General features: G+C 40.7%; 1 long non-coding RNA gene and 1 pseudogene across 1 annotated transcript; both read right to left on the bottom strand.

Moving 5' to 3' along the window:
- Positions 1 to 2,246: 2,246 nt before the first annotated feature.
- LOC121996891 lies at positions 2,247 to 3,808 on the bottom strand. The gene is made up of 4 exons (XR_006116175.1): positions 3,750 to 3,808; positions 3,541 to 3,599; positions 3,259 to 3,358; positions 2,247 to 2,348 (listed from the first exon to the last, which is right to left on the bottom strand). It is a non-coding gene; the product is annotated as an uncharacterized LOC121996891 (long non-coding RNA).
- A 194-nt stretch (positions 3,809 to 4,002) lies between these two features.
- Positions 4,003 to 4,873, bottom strand: LOC121995017 (annotated as a pseudogene).
- Between the last annotated feature and the right edge of the window lie 6,968 nt (positions 4,874 to 11,841).

The raw sequence follows: 11,841 nt of genomic DNA, 5'->3' as shown, positions 1-11,841 counted from the left end.
GTCTCCTATGCTTCTTGTCAGTTGAAGGAGCATGAGAAGAACTACCCAGTTCATGATTTGGAGTTAGCCGCCATCATCTTTGCCACTACAACAAAAACCCTCATAGACATCGGTTTTCCACCGGTGTCTATTACATTTTCGACCGATGTCTATGAAGGCGATGTAAAAAATCTGCCATTTTAGACATCAGGTTAAAACCGATGTAGTATCACTTAACGACACCGGTGTTCGAATCGGTTATTAACTGGTGTAGTATCACTTAACGACACTGTTTCATCAACGGTGTAAAACTGATGTAATATTATATGTTAATAACACCAGTTTTGGCAGCGGTATACGACCGATGTAAATATTAGTTAATAACACCGGTTTTGCAGCGGTGGACAATCGATGTAATATTAGTATTTTTTTAACAACACAAATTTGATTTCCGAAACAGTGAAAAACCCACAATAACAAAAAAAATACACAAATATTCACAAATTACACAAATATTCTTCATTCAATAGGATCCATAAAATACACAAATATTCACAAATTACATAAATATTCTTCTTACAACAGTATCCATAAAATACACACACATTCTTTTTACATCAAAAGCTAATAGATATCAGAATCAAGGTAGAACATTCTTTTAACAACACATCAAGGTAGAACATCGTGAGTCAAAAATCAAGCTGAGGCTACATTAAATTATGAGAATCAGAATATGTTCAACTTGCTATCCTGCTCCATTCTTCTTGCGCCTTTCATTTCCCTAATCTTACCGCTTTTCACCTTCAAATGCCTAGTTTTCTGAGTTAAAACATCCACTGTTCTAATCTGTCAAACAAAAGTATCATTTGGTCTACTTAACTACAGCAAAGAACAAAAACAGAAGAATTATATATGCTGCAGAGTGAGGCCATATTGATAACAGGTAGTCGAAGATTGTAAACCTCAAATTTCATTCCCATGCTCTGATGAATCAAGGTAGAGCAAGATTTTAAGATTTACGAACTACTAAACAAAAATATCATGAGGAAGAATCTATAGAAGTACCTGGACAACATGGGAAAATTCATTAAGGAATACATTTTGTGTGGCTAGGGACAGATGACTACAAGCCAAAACCTCCAGCATATGCTTGATAGTCAAATCAAGAACTCCAATAAAAGAATACCACGTAAGTAAATGGAAGGAGATAAGGTCAAAAGCATCAAAGATAAATGCACAAATATACAAACAAAGCATAGAGAACCTTCCAACATTGTAGTGAACATGATCAGATATATAACTCCAACCATTTTCTCTGTAAACAAAGAGTGCATTCCTGTAAGCTCGAATCGCATGTTGTCTCTACATTTTACAGAATGAATGTTTTACAATTAGCACATAAAACTTTGAACATGCTTTAAATATCTGAGACAAGTTTCAATATGAAGATGAATTTGACATGCAATCAAGTACCTGATCAGAAATGTAGTAACGATTTCCAGACAAAACAAGATGAAAACCATACTTGCATAACATTGGTGGAATGGAAAGCAAATAGCAGTAGGATGCTTGTTCAAGCATCACAACTGCATGCAGAGAGGCTCCTGATGAAATATGTACATTAGTTGCACGCTTAGACACTCAGGTTTAGTCAATTTTATTTACACGCTTATAAGATACAGGTTGAGAAAGACAATGGGAACCATATGACATTATAAGAAATGAAATAGGTTTTACCTATTCTAGACTCTAGCTGAGTCACTTATTGTTCTAACTTCTAACTATGGCTCATTTATGAAAATAGATATTAATGTAATGTGTTTTTTTTAAAATATTATTATGATGTAGATACGAATAATTGGCATAATGTGCTTTTAGAAAATACTATTCTGATATACTGATGATGTATAAAGGAATTAAATGGACCAAAAGAACAAGTGTAATCAAATATATATTTTTTTTAAAGCAATAGGATAGTGTTTAACTATGAGGCTTTGAAATGACAACCAAACCCGATAAATTCAACATGTGGGAATCAAATTATCATTAGCAGGATAATAATATCATAAGGAACATTACATGAACACTCTTTTGACACATCCAAAGGCCAAAAGAATCATGTTTACGGATCTTTCACACAAGTATATCAAATTGTTTGATTTTACAAGCAAGATACTCTCAGTTTAAAGTATAAAATATACCAAAACTATGTAATATCAGATCTTAATATATTACAGAACATGGAAAAAAAATTAAGAACCCAGACTTCTAGAAAATCAACATAAATACCTCATTAGAAGGTACTTTTAAGCATGCCCGCAATGCTGGATTCTCCAATTTCTGAAGTAATACCCCAAGAGAAGGAAATCCTAATTTTGCCAAAATAAAAAATAAAAAATCTAACTGTCATTTATAAAAAAATATGATACACACACGCACATCAATACTAGAGGTGCAAACGAATCAAGCCAATTCGCGAGTTTTTCAAGCTAGCTCAAAAAATATTTGATTCGTATTCGAAATTATTGAATTCGAGCAGAACTCGAACATGTTCAATAATTTTTTCGGGCCAAATTCGAACCCATAATATTCTGTTAGATTGTTCACGAGCTGCTCGCGAGCCGAACTCGAATTGAATTCTAATTATTTTAACATTATTTTAACTTAAATATATTCAAATTAAGATTTTAATAATTGGAACAAAATTCGAATTTAAGTCATTTTGAATTATAGTTCGAATATGCTCAAATCAAGGTTCGATCAATTCAAATCGAACTCGAGCTCGAATTTTATTTTGAATCGAGCTCGAGACAAAATTATTTGTATTTTCAAACTTCGAATATCATATATATTTTTTGAGTTTGAACTCAAATATCAATATTTTCATATTATTCGGCTCGATTTGATTCATTTGCACCCCTAATCTATACATGCATTTATTAAAGTGAATAACTCCAATATGATGTGAGAAGCAAAAAAAAAAAACACCTATATTACCTTAAATAACATACAAAGAATTAATTCAACAACCAAACTGACAAAGGTATAAATTTAAATCTTTATGAAGACACAAGTCATAATCACGTGAAGTGGACCCAGGTAGTCTAACTAGCATACTTACAGCTTAATCAGAATAGCCATATGTATCAGAGGTATTGCATTCTCTATATCAATTAGCTAGGAACTCCAATCAAACTAGTGGAAAACATTAGATAATTATATCTAACAATCATTCTGAACTAGATCTATCAAAATAGAATCTTTCAGATGTCAGCTTACCAGTATACTTCCCATTTCTTTCATAATCATCAAGAAAATGAGAAACCACAGTGGTTGGAATAACATATCCAATATTTTCAGTGTCTTCGGATCTGAAAACCTAAATGAAATATCTAGTGAGATATGAAAGAAGGTAGAATGCTAATTTAGGTGCAAAAGCAGTACTCAGATGCATTTCCATTAAACATTATTCTGGGATAAAGTTAATCTATAAAAGATTTTTGAAAAGTTTGGAATAGATAAAGTAGGGAAAATAAAAGTCAGATTTAGCAGAAGGAATACCTGGAATGCCACACCAATACACTCACCACGATCATTGAAGGCAGGACCACCACTGTTTCCTGTAAAACAAGTACGTTTCTTTGACAACATTAATATGCTTTTACAAGAATATATCTGTACCTTACAAGAGAAAGTGGTGCAATAACGTCCAACTATCTAAAAAATAAAATGCTATCTTTCTAGCAAGGAAACTAGGTTGAGTTACCAACCAGGGTTTATTGCAGCATCAATCTGAATACCAAGCAGATCAGAGGATCCATGAGCATACTAACCTGAAACAGAAGCAAAAAAGAAAGTGATTAATATTAAAAAAACTCATTTGGACACCATGTTCTAAAATTTTCAACCAACTTAAAATTGATAACACTTAAGTCAGCAATTTATCATCTATAAAACAATCTCAACAAGAATATAAAATTCACCAAAAAAATACTAAAAGCTTATGATCACAATTTCATGAAATCAAACCTCAATTCGTGATACCACATCCTTTGTCACAGAGATTGTATCTCCACCAAGTGGATATCCTACAACAGTTACTGAATCCTGTGTATCATATAACTTCTTAGTTTGATGAATTATGGAAGAACAACTAGATTAAATAACCCTATAGAAAAGAGAGCCTTAGAAAATGTGAAGTGCTCTAACTTTGTGAAGCACTTGGGGGGGGGGGGGGGGGGTACATGGACCGGCTGATGAGGGCCCTCAGATCGTCCGCCTTCTGCAGCAGCAGCAGCTCGCGCACGTCTCTCTTCTCTTTTGCAGACATCACCCTCAACTGCTCCAGCAACATGCAGATTCCAGCGGTGAGAATCGCCATGCGCTCCACCGACTCTGCCTCCATCTCCGCCAGGCGGAATGCCACGAACCCGCCGTAGCTGATCCCCATCACGAAGTACCGGGCGACCCCGAGGAGGCGCATCGCCTCCGCGACGCACTGCGCCTGGTAGCCCACGGTACGGTCGGCGCAGGAGGAACGGGATCTGCCGAAGAAGAGGAGGTCCGGGATATAGAGATCAAAGGAGCGGGATAGGGCCCCGATCTGGCGCTTCCATTACCACTTTGAGTTGCCGCCGAAGCCGTGAATGAGGAGGAGGGCAGGCTTCCGGCTAGTGTGGCGGGGGTTGGGGCCCCAGATGTGCAGCGACGCGTGGCCGAGGTCGAGCGTGACGGATTGGAGACCGTAGCAGAGGAAGGAGAGGTGGAGCAACAACTCGCGCAGGGAGACGAAGGAGAGCAGGCATCGGGTGGCGGCGACGACTCGGGGGAAGAGGGAGAGGAGGGCGACGGCGAGGAGCAGAAGCAGGTGGCGAAAGGATTTCGTGGATGCCATCACGATAGAGATCGATGGGAATGGGTTTAGGTTTTGGGGGAGAGGAAGGTAGGAGGAGAGGCGTTGTGTGGCAGACGGTTCGAGTCGCGGTTACGCCAGACTGCCACTGCCTGCCCGCTTCACATTAATAAAACCTGCTTACGATATTGGTTTAGGTTTGGAGATAACTTTGTGAAGTGTTATAAATTTGGGCTGGTGGAAAAATTAAATTATTATTTTTGGTTCATTAACACCGGATTTTAAAAACCGTTGTTAAAATCGGTGTCTATTAACAAAAAAAAAGGCGCTCATAGACATCAGCTAAAAAACCGATGTCTATGAGCGAAAATCTGCGCTCATAGACATCGGTTTTTGGAAAAATCGGTGTAAAATACTCAAAGACATCGGTTTTTGCTTAAAACCGTTGTTGTTCCACCGATGTCTATGAGGGTTTTTCTTGTAGTGTGCTTTGAATATTTGGCGGCATCATTTGTACGACATTACCTTTGAGATTCTCACGAATCATAAGAGTCTCAAATATATTTTCACCCAGAAGGAACTTAATCTCCGACAGAGGAGATGGATGGAGTTCCTGAAGGATTACGATTGTACCATTAGCTACCACCCGGGGAAAGCTAATGTGGTTGCTGATGCACTCAGCAGGAAATCCAGAGGGACTTTGGCTTGCCACCGAGCTTCAGTTACAGACTTGGTTCAGGGTTTCTCCGAGTTGGGCCTTGAGGAGTAGGGACAGACAGAGCGAGGTGTTTTGGTTACTATGGTTGCTCAGTCGTCGATCAGGACGAGGATCCGAGAAGCCTAGGCTGGTGATCAGCATTTTCAGTTCATTGGCAGCCAGATAGCTTCCGAGTAGCAAAAAGAGTTCACCCGAGATGATGCGGGTATTATATATTTATGAGACCGATTATGCGTACCTCCATCTCACCCGGTCAGGGAAGAGTTACTTCAGGAGGCTCATCACTCCCGTTTTGCTATCCACCCAGGCGGGACTTGCATGTATCGAGATTTTAGGTGTTCCTACTGGTGGAACGGTATGAAGAAAGACATCGCAGAATTCGTAATTAGATATCTTGTCTGTCAGCAGGTGAAGGTTGAGCACCAGAGACCTGCTGGATTACTTCAGCGGATTCCTATTCCTGAGTGGAAATGGGAACACATTACCATGGATTTTGTAGTGGGTTTGTCTAGGACACGACGAGGCCATGACGCGATTTGGATAATCATTGATCGATTAACCAAATTCGCGCACTTCTTAGCAATCCGGAAGACTGATTCCTTGGATCGATTAGCATATCTGTATTGCCGAGAGATCATCAGATTACATGGAGTTCCTTTGAGTATTATTTCGAATAGAGATCCACGGTTCACGTCCCGATTCTGGCAGACTCTGCAGCAGGCCTTGGGCACTCAGCTCCGTTTTAGTACAGCTTTCCATCCGCAAACAGATGAACAGTCAGAGTAGACCATTCAGACTCTAGAGGACTTGCTGAGATCTTGTGTATAGGATTTCAGAGGCAGTTGGGAGGACCATTTGCCATTGGTAGAGTTCACCTACTACAACAACCTTCATTTGGCTATCCAGATGGCACCGTTTGAGGTGTTGTATGGCAGGCCTTATTGGACACCCTGTTGGTTGCTACTCGGAAAACCTAGAGGTTCTACTGTACAAAAATTTTGTACAAAGGTCTGAACCTTTTCCTAACTACCATGTGTTCTTTTAAATTAAATTTTGGATCGCCTGCGGAACTTAATGTTAGGATCCTTCGTACTCGGCTAGAGAGGGGGGGTGTGAATAGCCGCCCCAAATCGATCGCGTTTCTTCCTACAATTCGTTAGCGCAGCGGAAAAACAAACAAGGAAACGAAAACAAGAAGATCAAACCTCAACGCGTCGATGTAACGAGGTTCGGAGATGATACTCCTACTCCTCGGCGTGTCCGTAAGGTGGACGAAGCCTCTCAATCCGTCGGTGGATGAGTCCCCGGAGAACCGGCTAATAATATACTCCTTGTGGGTGGAGAAACCTCACCACAATCTTTTGCAACAGCAAACAAAGGAGTACAACAATAGAGACAACAAACAAGAACAATAGAAATTGTAAAACACTTGCTTGCCTCTTGTTGTCGACTGGAACCTTGATGAAGCAGCAGCTTCTCAGATCCAGCAGCTAGAACACCAGCAGGAAACTCACGCAGAGCTTCAGCAGCGATGAGAGCTCAGCAAAGCTCAAGAGCACACCAGCAGCTCAGTAGTCGAAGAGCAGAAGCTCAAGAAGAAAGGAAGTATCCGCCCTGTAGAAGCCCTCAGCCCCTTTATGCCTGCGAAGGAGAAACAGCGAAGAAACTAGCCGTTGCGTCGCAACGGCTAGAACTCTGATCGGTCTACGGACCGATCAGGGACTATCTTGATCGGTCCCGGACCGATCAGAGGTCGGAGCCTATGCAACGGCTAGTGCGTGGACCGATCAGGACCTGGATCGGTCCACAGACCGATCCTAACTCTGGCCTCCGCGACATCGTCTCTGATCGGTCCCCAGACCGATCGGACATGGACCGATCAGACTGCCTTTCTTTTCGCCTCTGTTAGCTGGCGATCGGTCACGGACGATCGATCAACAGAGCTTGATATCGATCGGTCCATCGACCGATCGAGAAAACAAGGTATCCGGATCGGTGCGGTGACCGATCGAGCTTGGTTTTGCCCAAACCAAGTCCCAAGACTTCAAACCAATATCCGGTCAACCTTGACCTATTAGTACTTCATCCCTAGCATATGGTCACTCCTTGACCTCTAGAACTCCTGCCAAGTATCCGGTCAATCCTTTGACCTACTTGGACTTTCCAACACAAGTCCGATCATCCCCGATCCATCTGGATTTTCCCTTCCTAGCTTCACTCACGGGACTTTCACCTGCCTAGCTTCACTCGCCTCCAAGTTAGGACTTTCTCCTGGCTTCACTCACGGGACTTTCCCACTGCCGGCTTCACTCACGGGACTTTCCACACCGCCTAACATCCAGTTAGGACTTTCCCATTCACCTAGCTTCACTCACTAGGATTTTCACTGGCTTCACTCACTCCCGAGAGTCTGGCTTCACTCACTGGACTTTCACCTTCACCTAGCTTCACTTACTAGGATTTTCACCGGATTCACTCACCAGATTTCCATTGCTGGCTTCACTCACGGGACTTTTCCCAGTGCCAAACTCCCTGTTTGGACTTTCCCCGTGCCAAGTCTCCATACTTGGACTTTTCACGTGCCAAGCTCCCTGCTTGGACTTTTCCAGTGCCAAGTCTCCATACTTGGACTTTTCCCGAATCAGGTCAACCTTGACCTACGGTTGCACCAATAATCTCCCAAACATCTATTCTTGTCCCACATCAAGAATAGAACTCTCTCACGAGTGTCAAACATCAACATGCAACACAACTAGGTCAACCTTGACCTAAGGTTGCACCGACAATCTTCCCAAGTCAAACATCAAAATACAACTCGAGTCACGTCAACTCGAGTCGGGTCAACCAGGTCAACCTTGAGCTAAGGTTGCACCAACAATCTCCCCCTTTTTGATGTTTGACAAAACCATAATCAAGTTAGGTTAACCCGATAACCTAACTTAGGTTTTCAATCATCTTTCAATGTCCAATGTTCTTTCCTTGAACATTCTCTGGACATTCTCCCCTTAGGTTAACCCGATAACCTAACTTGGGTTCTCCAATAATTCTCCCCCTTTTTGACATACATCAAAAAGAATTCCAATGTTCTTTCCTTGAACATTCTCTTGACATTCTTCCCTTAGGTTAACCCGATAACCTAACTTGGGTTCTCCAATAATTCTCCAATGAACACTCTCCCCTTTTTGACACACATCAAAAAGAAAAAGGAGAGTATCAAGGTCAAGAATTTCTTCCTAATGAAAGTCTCATACCTTTCATTGAAACTCTTAATTTCCCCCTTGATACTAAACTCAACAATCAATTTAGTGATAATCCCATATCACTAATCCTCAAAAGTCTTAAGGAGTACAAACTCCCCCTAAAAGTCAACTCCTCTTGACAATTAGGTAAAACTCCCCCTAAAGGTCAACTCCCCCTTGACCATTGCACCAACAATGTCTTTGTGAGTTCCAAACCTTTAGAAATTCATAAAACCCAACTTCTAGCTGAACTTTCAGACAACAGACTGAAATCAGGCAAGTTGGCACGCCCTGATCGGTCACCGGACCGATCAGGACTCCTCTGGATCGGTCCAGTGACCGATCCACAACTGCTTGGACCGATCAGACTCCCTTCTGATCGGTCCACAACCTCTGATTTCTGTTTCTGAATTTCCTTCCGAAATTCAGAAACCTCTAGAAAATCACAGAAAATTTGAAAAATTGTGAAATTTTGAGGATACATTCCTCATAACATATACTATCATGGAAAAATAGTTTTAGATGAAAATAACTTCCATTTTCAAATCTTGATACAAAATTCAAAAACTTTGAAATAGTTCAAAGTTAAGTCAACTTTGTATCACAATATTCAATGATGAATGCTATCACTAGGAAAGCTTCATCAAGGTTTTTCAAAACAATTTTGAAATGATTTCAAACCCTTTAATTTGGGACCACAATCTTAGGGCTATATGCACATGACTTGTACACAAGCTTTCCCTATGATCCCAATTTTCTTGAATTAGGCTCATCTAGGTACAAGAACTATGCACCTTGATCCTAACTCATGATCCTAATATCTCACACACATTTAAAGTGTATCAACACACATCCAAGTCAATTTTGATGTGAGATATGGGTTTAGGTATCTTAGACTAAGGTCTCATGCATTTTCTAAACACAAATTTGATCTCAATATCAAAGTGTGTTTTTCATCCTTAAATCAATTCAATTGATTACTAATGCAAGAGATGATGACATGGCATAAAATGGTATCATCAATGAAAACATGTGCCAATGTCATGATGTCATGGCATAAAGTTTGAAACGAAACTAACACATGACATATAGATAACCTAAGCATTATCATGACATTTCAAATGATAATAAAATAAATATGATGTCATGGCATGGCATATGGCAACCAATCATGGCAAGTTAGCACAAATAAAATACCTAAATCCCTATCTAAGTATCCTTAGCCTTAGCTAACTTAAAATCTAACCCTAGATTGCCCATATATCCCTAAGAAAACCAAAATCCCAATTATGGTATTTCTCTAGGTTTTCCTCAAATTGTGCCACTTAAGATTAAAAATGATATTTCCACCATTAGGCACATTTAGCTCTTCAAAGGAGTAAATGATAATTCCATTTCATTTTCAAAAGTTCTCAAAACCTTGAAAATGCTCCTTGAGTGTCAATTTCCTCAAAGTTGGGTTAACTACCCTTCTTATTGGAGTTGACACTCTCTAACCCATTTATGGGGTAGAGAAGATGCTCCTAGGAACCCAATACCTATTTGAGCTCATTGGGTTCACTAAATATTCACTAGGGATAACTTCCCTAGCAACCCTCCTAATGACCCTCTTAGGCTTTAAAGCCTTGGTCATTTGGGTCTCATCAAGGTCAACTATAGGGGTGACTCCCCTTGTGACCTTGGTAATGGTCTTCCTAGCCCTAGGTTTTGTTCCATAATCGAATGGAACATTATGGTAAGTGGGCTTGACCAATTGGGACTTAGGTTTGTGACCCAAACCTTTCTTGTCCTTGGACTTGGGTTTTTGACTCTTAAACCCTAGAGATGACTTCTCCATGTTTTTAAGAGCCTTTTCCAAAGTATCAAGTCTTGACCTCAAGACTTGATTCTCCTTCTCTAATACCTCAATTTTTGATTTGTCATTTTTCTTTGAGGCATTCCTAGGCATGTGTCTAGTTGATTTGGGATTCCTACCTAGGTTCTCCTTAACCTTAGATGAGGTAATTCTAGGGTTGGCTTTCCTAGTGTTATCCTTATCTAGGCTCACATGTTTGGCACCTAAGCACATGTATTGATTCCTAAGGTTATCATGCTTGTTATTATCGACAAGTGCAATAAAATTCCTAGCATGCATTTTATTAGAGTTGCAAAAATGAACCTTAGAGGTTACCTTAGGGTTTGCCTTAGCTCCCCCTATCGATGTGCCCGGTCTCTTGCCCTTGTGAGGTTGCCTCCCCCTCGGACAATGGCTCCTATAGTGTCCCCTTTGCTTGCATTGGAAGCACACGATGTGCTCCTTGCCCTTGCGTTTCGGGACTCCGGCTTCCTTGACCTTTGGTGCCGGTGGAGTCTTTCTAACCCTCTTTGGACACTTGCTCTTGTAGTGCCCAAATTCCCTACACTCGAAGCACATTATGTGTAATTTGCTAGAAATTAAAATGCTTGAGTTACCTAGGGTTGAGGATGGATGAACGCTCTCATCTTCATCCCTTCCGGAGGTAGAAGCTTCTTCTTCTTGCTCCGATCTTGAAGAGGAACTCTCCTCCTCTTCTTCTTTAGATGTTGAGTGGCCCTCAACTTCTAAATCTTCTCCTCCATGATGTGAGCTACTTGGCTCACTTAGCTCCTCTTCATGGCTTGAATTTGAGCTTCTCTCATGGAACTTGGCCAAGTTATCCCATAATTCCTTGGCATTGTTGTAACCTATCTTACACAAGATGTTAGTAGGCAATGAAAATTCAATTATTCTCGTTACCTCTTCGTTGATTTCGGATTTGTGAATTTGTTCTCTTGTCCACTCCTTCTTCTCAAGTGGTTTTCCTTCCTTATCCACCGGAGGAGTAAAACCTTCTTGTACACAAAACCAATTCATTATGTTAGTCATAAGAAAGTACTTCATCCTTACCTTCCAATACGCGAAGTCGCCGCATTCGTAGAAGGGTGGAATGGTGATGTCTTCTCCATAGAGATCCATTCTCTAGCTTTGCTCCCACGGGTGTTGATCCGATGAAGAGCGACCTTGCTCTGATACCACTTGTTAGGATCCTTCGTAC

Source organism: Zingiber officinale, chromosome 6A (genome assembly GCF_018446385.1).
Source record: "Zingiber officinale cultivar Zhangliang chromosome 6A, Zo_v1.1, whole genome shotgun sequence".
Classification (NCBI taxonomy): domain Eukaryota; kingdom Viridiplantae; phylum Streptophyta; class Magnoliopsida; order Zingiberales; family Zingiberaceae; genus Zingiber; species Zingiber officinale.
This window is presented reverse-complemented; position numbering and strand designations above follow the sequence as displayed.